The following is a 13,433-nucleotide window of genomic DNA, read 5'->3' as shown; positions in this document are numbered from 1 at the left end:
GACTACGCAAACCATACATTCCTGGCCCTTGGCCAAACATATACAATGCGGCCTTTTTTTCTAAAAGCGTTATTTTATCTGCGTTCCACCTAATAAAGGCCCCTCCTAAATATCTTGAAAGTGTCTTCAACGTCATCAAGGGTAGCTCCGCGTTGTCATTGGAGAAGGACGAATGGAAGATCAAAAAACTCGGATACTTAAGATTCTTTAAGTATTGGCCGAGAGAGGAATTCTTCCCTAAATCTCACATGCCTCGTCCACGAGGGCGAGGAATGAAGGTATCATCATAGACCACCAATTGCAACAAATTAAAGTTATGAAATGAGATAAGTAGAAACCAAAAAGGTAAGGCAAAAAAAAAAAGATTACCTTCTGGTTTTCATCTTCCTCAAGTAAGTCCTCATTCCATAGGTTGATGCCGCCCTGACCTCTAGTGGACGCATTGGAGGTTGAGACCAAAGACGATGAAGAAGTGCTTGCCTTACCCATTTCTTCAACCCCTAGATTTTTTTGCACTTCCATGAACTCCTTTTCTGTTGGAAGCGTGCGCTCATACCTAGCAACATCATTGTAAATCATCACAAGTGCACTTGCGGGGTCAACGAACTCATCATCATTTACATGGGCATCTATAACAGAATACTTGTCGTGCTCAGGGTCAATGACAGCATCATCCTCTTCAAGATTCTGTGCCACAATGGCAAGGCAATAGTCCTCTCAAAGGTCAAAAAGCTCCATAATGTCGTTAAGCATGACATACTGCAAATCACCAATAGGTATGGAAGGTAGAACACTAGTAGGCAAAGCACCCTCCTAAAGTTGGACTCCCTCTGAAACCTGCAAGGCAAGGCTTCCCCGAGACTTGGGCTCTTGACCCTCCCCAGTCTGATCCTCTAGCGAGGCCTCTGTAACATCAACATGCTCATCCAAAATTAAATGCAAATATAAAATAAAACTTGCATAATATTCAGCCACTCGACACTTGCGGTTATGAAGTGTACACTTGTAGTCTGTTATCCGCAAGTGTACAAGCAGCTTAAGGCAACTCCTAGAAAATATGTGTTTCTTGGAGGAGTCTGAATTGATATCCTTCATGTGAACAAAACAAACTCCTTGTATCTCGACAGTGCCACCGGACGTTTGTTGCTGGTAGGTCTACTCAAAACCTGATAGGTAATGTTGCGCGGAGACAATCCACTCATGCAAAGAAAAATCTGGATTGAACATCGGCCTGATCTCTGTCTCGCGCTGTTGAAGCCCAATGCGGTATAGAAAATGAGATAGTTTGTCTTGGGGGGCATCCTGAGAGCAAGGCACTTCCTCCTCTGCTTCAACATTGAAGGGGTCCATAACGGAAATTCAAAAGCGAAGATAGACGAGATAGCACAACATCCAAACAAAGGGCAAATGGGGGAGCAAGTCATATTTATAGGACTCCCGAGGACATTGATGACATCGATTGACGTGCATCATGGGGCTGTTGTGCATCATGCAGTCGCCGTGATGATTACGCCACGTGTCAGCCGTTGTGGAACGGTCGCGCCACAACGCGAAACTGGTGCCACCACTCCACAAAAGCACCGCTATCACGTTTTGGTGCGACAGCTTCTTGTCGCGTCATAACGCGATATGGTCAATCCAGAGTACTCAAGAACGCCCCGTATCATGTTGTGACGCGACGCCTTTTTGTCGCGCCACAGCGCGATACTTGTGGTCAAACTAACGGGGACCTTACTTATCCCGTTTTGACGCGTCAACATTTTGTCTTGCCACAACGCGAACACTGCAATTCGGAACCATCAGGGTCCGCCTCCTCGCGTTGTGCCGGGATATACCGTTGTTGCTAGGGCAACCCGTTGGTGATTCCGAGCAAGACCATGCCGCAGTTACGTGCAACAATGCGAAGAAGAAGATACGAGCAGAATAGGAGCATTCTACTCGAACTTTGTAAGCTCCAAAAGCACATTTCATTGGCAATACCTAAACTGCCATTCCAGAGAGTTGTTCGTGAGATATGCGAGAAACACAACCTGAATTTCCGGTGGTCTCGAAGTGCAATGGGGTGCTTGCACGAGGCCGCCGAGGATTTTTTTGTAGAGCTTTTCCAGGACAGCTACATTCTCTCGGCCCACGCCCATAGGGCAATATTGATGCCGCGAGACATCAACACACTTCGCCTTCTCACGCTCAGGTATGACAAAAAAATATCACCTGTCGGTATTTCAGACCGAAAGATGGACAATATTCTTAGAATACCACCTATTGACAAGGTCAAAGTTCATGAAGTGTCTACACAAATTCATCGATACAGCACCCGTCTCTACATCAAGCGGGACACAACAGAAGACGATAGTGAAAGATTGGAGAAGTTACGCCTTGAGATGATGGAGGAACAAATGGTAGATGCCATCAACGATGCCAACGCTGATGATTTGTCATTGTTGTTTCCTTATTTCAATGTTGGCCTTCCTCTGTGGGGACGCATTCTGTATTTTCCCTATCACTCCCACGACATTGCAATTTTACAGAACCGGACGAGGTAACTCACAAACTCAATCATCAATTGCTTGCTTTGGTGCGTGCTATTCTTTTTTTCACAATAAATTCTTTTAATATATTGAATTTTGTATGACACGAATTTCTTTACAGTTTTATAGTTTCAAATTTGCCTTGGAATATGCAAAATGATGTCACCGCCCTTGACTCGAACCTCTCGGTCGTTTTGACGGCCGAGAATACATCTTTAGTGGAAGTAGTTGACCGGTTCCAGTCAGTGAACATGGAGATGGCAAAAAATTTTGTTTTGGCTTATCATGGAGGGTACGCAATGTTTTCAATAGTAAAATTATTTCATCTTAAACTCTAATTTGTTGTGATGACATATGTTTTGCTAATGTTTATTTGTAACAGCGTTCATTGGAGTCTTGTTCTCTTACACCTTGAACGAAACCGGTGCTACCTTGCTAATTCATCCCATGGATTTCATGGTGAAGTACGTAGGTAAGAGGTTTTGTATTTTGTTCGACATCGCATAGAATTTTGTTGAAAGTCGCTTATGAAGTTTAATTGTATTTTGTGCAGATCTGTTCGAAAGCTTGTGTCTGCTATTGAAGCTTTAACGCAAGAGCAGATATATGATAATCTTACGACTATTAGTTACAAAGTCCCTAAGCAGGACGATGCCTACTCTTGTGGATGGAGGGTTTTAATCAATGCAGAAATTTTGTTAGGGGTCATGCTTGATGGAAGTCGTAGAAGTGTAAGCATTTCACTCGTTTACAGATTTGTATCTTAATAAGTTAGTAGCTATGTAGATAAAACATGATGTTCTTAACGTAGGTAAGAAATTTGGCAGATTATTCAAAGGCTGATGTTTCTTCGTTTAGAAACAGAATGATTGAAAACTTGATCAAGTGCGCGACCATGCGTCCAGACGGAGCACGTGATGCTTTTATCCCGCTAGCACCAAGGCCCATGCCTAGGCCTCCGCCAACAAGATACCCCTTGTCTGCCATACCAACACAAGCACATATCAATATCTCCCCAGATGCCTCCCCAACCGAAGCTCCCACCAACTCTCGTCCTCAAGAAACAGCTCCAGAACCCTCAAACCCCCCACCCAGCACCTCTCCTGCTCATGAAGCAGCTCCAGAGCACCCAAACCCCCCACCCAGCACCTCTCCTACTCATGAAGCAGCTCCAGAGCCCCCAAACCCCAAAGCCACCACCTCTCCTTAACCTCAACCAACAGCCCCCACATCACCGCACGCACAAGATTAGAAAGAGATTATGAAATGTACTTTTGACAAATTGATTACAAGCAGTGGATCGAAATTTGACTTTTGTCTTGATAATGGTTCAAAGTTTACAAAATGTTGTGTACAACTTTCCAAAAAAATGGGAGAGTGAGGATCCAATGGTGTTTGGTAATGTAGAGAGTTGCCTTTGTCGAGTAATCTTTGAGAATAGTATTTGGAACATTATGTACAGTTAGTTCACTATTTCAAGTCTATCTTGCTGGTAATCTGTGCACAAAGAGTCGTATTTTCTTGTCCGTGAGGTACCTGCAATGCAACGTACGCGATAAGACATTGGGATACATGAGCACGATAGAAACATTAACGTATAAAAGTAATACATGTAGCTTAGTACCTTTCGCATGTTACATTTGAAAACAAATTTTGAAGGCAAATTGAGATCGGACTCATTTAACAGATCCTCTCGAACCTGTCTTAAAGTGACATTTGATCTGACCACAACAACTATAAGCAAATAATTTGAAAACCATATCTCGATGGACATAAAGGGATTAAAAGCATTGTCACTTAAATCTTGATCCATAGCTACCAACTGACCATTCACCCGATGCCACCTCATGTAGTAGAAAGAAACTATAAAATTTTGTGATGCTATCATACACTTGCACACAACCGAGCGCTTGTCAAGTTTGTACAAAATGCCTTCAAAATCACTGATATCCCAATTATCATCCAAAAAATCAAGGCAAGTTTGGGATTTACATATGAACATGGTTTCTGTTTTTCTAACCTCCTCATCGTGAAAGAAATCTATAAAGACATGTAATGGCATAAATAGACTAAATCATACTTGCCTGCTTGCAATGTTTGGTCGCAAACACTTCAATATTTCCTGATGAAGCTGGAGTCTAAAACACTCAGAGGTTTCTGAAGTTGGAACTGGACACTTTGGGGAATCTTGTTGGGGAAGAGGGAAAGGTTTCAAAGTGCCAAATCCATGGACAGAGCAAGGGGCGTTGCAAAAGTAGTCGTAAAGAAAACTCCCCTCTCTGCGAGAGCTCTTCTTGCACTAGTTCTATACATAAGCTCTCCCACCGAAGCATGAAAAGCATCAAAAATACCAATTATGCAGTCAACTGGTTGCCAGTCTTCTTTGTTAGAAGGATAAATATCTGCAAAAACAAAAGATAAGAGAATGGTCACAAGAAATAGTCAACAAAATAACTTGAAGGATCTTTAAAGACTTTTTAGCAATATAGTAGTCACACAGTTTGGTCTATGAGCAGGAAACCCCAAAGGTGATTGTTGTAGTCGTAGTTCGGAGTGCATATATGCATGCTCAATGAGCACCTCTTTCACTGTCTTTCCCGTTTGAGACAAGCGAAAATCTTTCACACGTCCTTTGTATTTGTTGATGAATTCATTTTTGATCTGTTTTCTTCTTCTTGTTTGAAGCAGAACCCAACTAACAATGGTGACTGTGGTAGACATCCAGCGACCATGGTCTAAGTCAAAGCTGTTGAATAGTTCCACAGATTTAACAGAGGCGGATGGTCGTCGTGGTCGTCTTCCTTCCATCTCTGCTTCTATTAACTACTAAGTGACACTACGCAAAAACGATAGAAGAAAAGAGGCTCACTAGTTTACACAAGAAGTAGTAGCTTGAAAAGTGTTCATCAAAAGGTGTGCCTCATTGAATGTGAGTTATGGCACATTCGACGTTCGTCGGCCATGGCATGGGAATAATTTGCACAAATCACGTCGTATCTTCTTATTCAGATCTTTTTAACAGAAAAAAACTCTTTTTTGAAAACGCAAAAATTTGAGATAAAAATCAAATAAATTGGAGCTACCGTTGTGGTGACTCAAACTCTATTGGTCGAACAGCATTCTCTCTCTAACGCCAAAAAGTCCTTTTTTGAGTCCAAACTTTTCCTAATGTTGAGCCACTACGCATCGATGAAACAGAATGTCAAAACCTAATGGATAAATTCAATGAAAGGAGCATTACAAACATATTACTTCTATGTAGCATAAATTAAATTTTGAAAAAAAAATTCTATAGAAAATGAAAAGCAATTGTTACCAATTGTCTTGCACCAAGGAATCTATTTCCTCTACCATGGCATATAGTTATTGCTCACCCATTTTCTAGCTTGTACTACCAATGGCTCAAAGAATAGACCCCGACACTATCTCTTTTGCCACACACATTTGGACTTTTTTAGCGCATGTTTTATGGTCAATAGCAAGTAACCTTTTCACCATTTCTTTGGTTAAGCCTGTGAGGGATTTTGATGTGGCGTCGCAAATGTTGTGGGAGTGTACACCTTGATAAATTAACAAACTACTGCATGTCTCATCCAATAACATCACATAATAGACAACACATTCACAAGTTCCAATGCATAGTGCAGCATTGGAACAAAAGTGATAAGACTACATTGCCCAATGTTGTGGCATACACCTTGTTGGGTGTCGGTGCCCTCAACAAGCTACCACAAAATTGTACACAATTAGCATATCCATAGTTCACAATTTTAGGGCAAACCTCCTTGATGCATTTCAAAGAACCAATGAATTGGCTTCATCGTGTAACCATAGAGAAGACTTTGTTTGACTTTTGTAGCTTTGTTCAGATTAAGCTTATAGAACAAGTAAAAATAAGTAGCCATTAAGATTGGGCTGAAAGCATGGGTTGGTGGTGCAAAAAGTAGTGTCCTTGACACCTCTTGTGAGGCACTCTTGGATGGTGTTCTGTTGGCAGTTTTCAAAAGCCAAAAGATAAATATATAATATTTCTAAAGGCGTTGTGTCAACCACTTTAATGGTTCTTGATTTAGTCAAATGCAAGACTCTCTACCTACCCCTTCAGCAGTCTATAAGATCCCTCTCTCTCTCTCTCTCTCTCTCTCTCTCTCTCTCTCTCTCTCTCTCTCTCTCTCTCTCTCTCTCTCTCTCTCTCCCCCCTCCCCCCTCCCCCCCTGCAAGAAGAAGGAAAATTGCAGCAGGAACTTGTAGAGAGACCTTGTGGAGAATTGTCATAAGGTGTGGAGACTAAAGGTCTAGGAGATTGGGATGGAGATGTTGCAGCAGGAGATTGGCCAACAGGTTGTGTCCGAGCAGCAGCCTCCACTCAATTGTCACCTTTTGTGGAATGTCGATTTCAGCAGTTTGGGAGAGCATGTTCCGCACCAGCAACAACCTCCACACAATTGCCATGTTGGATGGCCGGCCATTGCTTGTGGTGTCGGATGTTTTGAAGAGAGGATTGTGCATGACAAGCCACCTCCAAGTACACTGTAGGGCTTTGAGTACTTTCAGCAGCATGCGCAATACAATCCACTTCATGATGACATGACTCACAATTACCACAGGGATAACTCAGTCACAATTCACCATGAAGGTAACCATCAGATACGAGAATATTGGTATATGATGAAAAGAGAGAGCCGTAGGAGAAAACGAGAAAGTGATGCATCAGGTTCAAGGTCAACAGAAGATGTGAATCAGGTTTGCATGAAAGTCTCAAAATGCTGGCAGGAAGCAACAAAATGCATGACTTGCGATGCAAAGAAAATTGCCTTTCAATGTCTTCTAGTACTGCCAGCTTTTAGACATTTGCATCATGCATCTTAGAATCAATACTATCCAATAATCAAGGCACAATTACTAAAGTCAAAGCATCCATGTCTGAAGAGGAGCTGAAGATTAAAAGAGTTGTCTGCATGATGTTGGTGAATAGTGAAGGAGATCCATCAAGGTCTATCAGCAACTCCAAGATGGCCAGATTTACTAGATTGCATCGGTGAAAATTTGCAACAACCAATTCGCGGTTAAAACAGGCTGAGGTTGGCGCATTTCCTTTGCAATTATGTAGTCGTCGACTACCTCAAAGTTCCACCATCACACAAGCAACAAAAGACCTTGTTTTTCCCTTTTGGAAGACAGAGACAAGAGTGTCGCCCAAACAAAAAATATGTGTGTCAAAAACGATTGGGCAAAAAATCTTATATAAAGCATCCAATACATTTGCTTGATGATTCACAAGTATGCTCCTAAAGTCTCATAGGTATGAACTTTGGATGTATAGAAAAGTCATAGAGTTCCTTTCAAAGGTAGTCATGGAAGTACCATGATAGTACAAAAGGCTCTTTAGGTACTCTGGATCTTTGAAATGGTCTAGAATACCTCGCAAAGGTAGTATTGAAAGTACCATGCAAGTCTAAATGGGTTCTCTAGGTACTTTGGAGGTAGAAAAAGTTCATAGAGTTCCTTTCAAAGGTAGTCATGGAAGTCCCATGAGAGTAAAGAGGCTCTTTAGATACTCTGGACCTTTGAAAGAGTCTAGAATACCTCACAAAGGTAGTCTTGAAAGTACCATAGAGTTATTTCCAAAGGTAGTTATTTACCATGAGAGTGAAGAGATTATCTAGGAACTTTGGAGGCAGAGAAAAGTCACATAGTTCCTTTCAAAGGTAGTCATGGAAGTACCATGATAGTATAAAGGTTCTTTAGGTACTCTGGATCTTTGAAAGAGTCTAGAATACCTCGCAAAGGTAGTCTTGAAAGTACCATGCGAGTTTAAATGGGTTCTCTATGTACTTTGGAGGTAGAAAAAGTTCATAGAGTTCCTTTTAAAGGTAGTCATGGAAGTACCATGACAGTAAAAAGGCTCTTTAGGTACTCTGAATCTTTGAAAGAGTCTAGAATACCTCACAACGGTAGTCTTGAAAGTACCATAGAGTTCTTTTCAAAGGTAGTCATGGAAGTACCATGATAGTAAAGAGGTGCTCTAGGTACTTTGGAGGTAGAAAAAATCATTGAATACCTCACAGAGCTTTTACTTTGATGGGTTTTACTTTGAAAAAAGTTTGAGCCTCTGTTAGCAGGTACACCGCGACGGACGATGAAGCACAGCGAGAACACAGACCAACAAACTGTCAATCCGAGGACGTAGCTGACCCGACTAGGGCATGGAGGCAATCTCTGGGTTGTCAACCCTAAGCTAGACACGAACAACACTCTACAGTCACTAATGCTACCACAACACTACCATAAAGCAAATAAACAGACAACGCATCCTACGAAACACTACAAGCTCGAAACAGTCTCAAATCATATCGGAACGACTCGAAATCGGAGGGCAAGACTCACAAGGACATATCCTATTTGGCCAAACACCTAAATCATGAAAACCATAACTGTAAGACCTCTAATCGCTGTCGCGATAGACTCAAAACAGCAATTTCCAAAGTGTCCGAAACTGATCTACAAAGACATCAACACGAAGAGCTTCTCGCCCTGATTCTAACGACTACTCGATCATTCAGAACGGATGTCGTTTGAGGTACTTACGACCAAATATAGCTCGTAGCAAGCGGGCTCGCGATGTGGTCCTCGGCTTGCATTGCTTGCATCGACGCAGAGAGCTCCTCGATGCTAACACGCTCCTACTCTCATATCTACAATGTGATTAGTGTGCGCGACGGTGTGTGTGCGTGAAGCTCACTACTGTGTGCTGCAGAACCCACGACTGTATATTAATTGAGATAACGTAATGTGTTTTTTACAAAGCCTTAGGTTTCAGCTTATATACAAAGCCTTCAAACCTAATGTCCGGCCAAATGACCTGAATTGTCCCTAGGCTTCTACAGTGCTTAATTACAAGAAACTGAGTTGGCTTTACTCATTATACAAGCATCTGCGGCCAAAATACAAGTGCCGATTTAAAATATGAGGTTCCCGTAAACATTACAAAAGTGGCCGTAATGGCTCAAAATAATAATAACGGGATATTTGATGACGTCCATGAACTCGTATCTTCATGTTGCAGCATCCATCTTCATCTTCATTACTTCATCACCATCTTCATGTGTAATCTTTACAGAATCTTTGTGAAAACGTTGTTGAAAGGGCGTCCTTTCAACACTCTCCCCCTCCGAATTCTTGTCGTCCCCGACAACACCCTATGTCTTTGCTGGCCTTGACGAGTTCTTGATGTCTTGGTGTTGGTTGAAGTTGTTGTGGCAGCCTCTTCTGCAGTTGGTTGCTTTGCATGATATTAAAGCTTCTTTGAAGTTGTACCTGTAGTGTATCTAAAGCCTGGAACTCTCCCCCTCCGATTGGTTGTTGTATCTTGAATTGCATGAGGTTGTATCGACTTGTTGGTGCAGCACGTCGTTGTCGTTGTAGTTTGCTTTTCCTGTGGTTGTTATCTGGCAGTCGTACCTGTAAGTTGACTTGAATCTTTGTCAAGCTGTTTTTTTGGCCTCTCCCTTTTGACTTGTCAGTAGATTTGCAATTAGTAGTGTGGGGATATCGTGGTTCTTCTTGCTTTTGTTGTTATAAAAAGAGTAAAAGTAAAATGTAGCGTATATACAAAATGAAGGTCTTAGATACCTGGATAAGACTAAAGGGAAAAACCCAGTGGGAAAAAATGTCTTTAGTCATAATTAAATGCGAGGCTATATGTACCTAGGTTCTGATGTTATAGAGTTCTGCTGAGTTAAAGTACATATTGCTATATGGCTACTAGTATGGGCTTGATATACATGGATAAGTGTTAGTAGCTTGAAGTCAGAGTTGTTTTTGTTGAGCAAAGGCTCATAAAACTTGTTTCCGCTTGGTCATCGTCATTTGTTTGTGTAAGTGCATGGGTGGAATAAAAAAGAGTGCCTAATGCATATGTCCAATGATGGGACATCTATATGCTTGCACAGAGTTATGCATGTTAAACAAGATGCGGTGCGAGAGAAGAGTATTGATGGGTTCTTCATGGAGTTAGTGTAGTAAGCAAAATATATAGCATGAGTGCTTTAAAAGCTTTCACTACTCACAAGAAGGGTTTTTGCTGTCGAGGTTTCTCCACTCTTCCTCACTGTGTCAAGTGCGTGAGTGTTTTTGTTTTGGACTACTCTACCTTCTCCACCTTATATATTATGTGGACTTGGAATCTTATGCTCACATCTTCCAACATGAGCGACATGACTTTATGTATGCTCAACTCTCCATCTTGAGCTTATACCTATTAGCTAGACTCATAGACCACAGAAAAATATTAACTTGAAGCTTGGGTCTGACACTTTGCTCATTTAGTGGCTTAGCTGCCCGACTCTAGACTCTTATGCCATGTAAGTTTAAATGGCGACTTGGACTTACCTGATCGCGGCCTGAAATCCAATTCCATATGCTTTTGATGTTTAGGCCTTTCTCGTTAGTTTCTGTTTGAGAGTTACCCTCATAGAATCCTTGTGCTTCGAGTAACTTGACTGGAATGAATCTTTGAACTTTCTTGGAGGTGATCTTCACTTGACTTTGTTGGGTATTCTGGTAGAATTCTGACTTCATTACCCAAACTTGTCGTATGGTTTGTCCAGTGGAAGACCTTCTCTTTTGCTTTTTGTACCTGTCCTTTCTCCTGGTTGAGTTATGTGATTGACGTTGACGGCTTTGTTGATTCCTGACTAAGTGGTTGTCATGGGATGGATATCGCCAGGCTATCATCTTGGGCTTGTTGACCCAAACATCTGAATTTCCTTTCTTGTAGCCTTGTGCAATAATTGACGCGCTTGATGTGATCCATCCTGTTACCTTTGCTGGTTGAGGTTGTTCCTGTGATTGTATCCAAACTGGATCATTAACTTTAATCTGTGCCTTGGATACTAGCACTTGGTTGACCTGTTTTGACTTCCTTTGGAGACTTTCGGGCGATGGAAACTTCGGTTGATAGACTTTTTGCTTGGGTTTCCATTGTTTTGTTGATGGTTTGGATTTTGATGTAGAGGCTTTGTCTTGCACTTGCATTGGCTGGGCTAGAGACTGTGGGCTTACTTTAGCTTTGCCTTTTTCAATAGCCAAGAATCTTTGAACTGTTGTAGGCTTGACCTCTGTTGCCAGTTGATAGCTTGTCGTGATGACCATTGTTGAAGATTCAGGCTCGTCTTCAAATACTTGTGCCCATGGCTTGGACAAAATCAAGTGTGTTCCCATTTGTCAAGAATCTACCACCAAGAATTTTTCTTTGACATTCTGTGAGTGTAGTTGGAGAGTAGCTTCTGCAATCCCCTTACTTATAACATCCACTTCAGGTGAGAGTTTTACCTTTATCTGAATATCATAAAGCTTTGGCTTACCTAGAAGTAACCACATGCCATATGACATGACATTAGTCATGGAATTTGTATCAATTTCTGCCATAAAATTCATCTTGACTCCGCCTTGTAGAAGAAAGTTGATCTTCTTTGGTATTAGATTGCCTGTGTTCTCTTGAGTGACTTGAGCAATCTTTGGCCTGGACTCCTTGTCGTCTTCTTCTTCATTGTTCACACTTCCGAGTTCATCTGTGTGTTCTACCTCTTGCTTGACCACCATTTCCTTTGATATATATGTCTTTTGGAGAGACAAAATCAGCATTTGGTTCTTGTAGATTCATAGGCTCTTCTTCCTCGACTTCAGCTGTTGAAATGTCACCAATAGTGTCTGAACTTTCTGTCACTTGCTGCACCTCTTCTTTGATTGATTCCAAGTCTTCATATTGCTCGTTTGTAGGCGCTGGACCTGAAGCATCTTCTTTGGATCTTAGCCCTTCTTCCTGCAACTTTGCTTCGTTGACTTGCGGCTCCTCCTTTGTACTATGCATTCGAGTTGGACAGTTTGTAATCAAGTGTGTTATCGCACACTGATCGCAAAGAGCACCTATTTCTATATGACCAATATTCGGGCTAGGTATCTGGTTTTGTGCTATCCCCGTAGTTGATAACCCCGTTTCGAACTCATACTCAGATTCTTCATCTGTCTCACACATAACCCTTAGCATGTAGTAGGGGACTATGTCATACCCATTCTCATCGCAAAATTTTGTTGGTGTGGTCTCATTAACACGGACATCCAAAGTAGCCAATATCTGAGTCCACTCTAGCGGTTCTAACGCCTCTTCCGGAAAAGATTCTCTTGTGTAAGCATCATCTTCTAAGACCCTCTCTAAGTAATTCTCATTTCTCCCAAAGTCACTACACTCCGATGCTCCGCACATCCAGATTTCTTTCTTTTTGCCCATCCACGGATGGTCTGTTGATCCACTTTGTGTTGCAGAATCCAAATCTTCCACGGGCGTTCTAGTTACATCTTGGTAACTATGATTTCTCATATTTACACGTGTTGTGGTTTCAGCATGTCTCAAGTATAGATAATCATAACCCCAATCTTGTACCATCTTGAGTTGCCTCATGAATGGTCTTCCAAGGATGATTTCATAGTTATTTTTCTTGCCAAAGTCAACTATGGCAAAAGTATGTGCATACTCTATACCACAAGAAGACACCACTATTGCTTCTAGCAATCCCATGGGTCTTTCCACATGCCCATCCGCTAACTTTAATTTTATTCTGGTTGTTCTAAAGGCGGGCCTACCCCATTTCTCCCATATTCGTTTTGTTGCTATGGCAATTCCTGCTCCGCTGTCAAGTATAGCTTTTGTTTAAATCCCATTGTACTCGACCGGCAAAGTGGCATTACCATCTTCTCCTTCACAGTACTCTCCTACTTTGTTCAGAGGTACCGGTCTTAATTTGATCTAGGCTTCTTGATCTCATCTAGCTCTTTTTCCAGGAACCTTAACGGGCTTTTGATCCCAATTTTTTCCAAGCATTTTCCTATATCCGTCCACATACTTGG

Source organism: Adiantum capillus-veneris, chromosome 24, assembly GCF_014529385.1.
Source record: "Adiantum capillus-veneris isolate H3 chromosome 24, ASM1452938v2, whole genome shotgun sequence".
Lineage (NCBI taxonomy): Eukaryota > Viridiplantae > Streptophyta > Polypodiopsida > Polypodiales > Pteridaceae > Adiantum > Adiantum capillus-veneris.
This window is presented reverse-complemented; position numbering follows the sequence as displayed.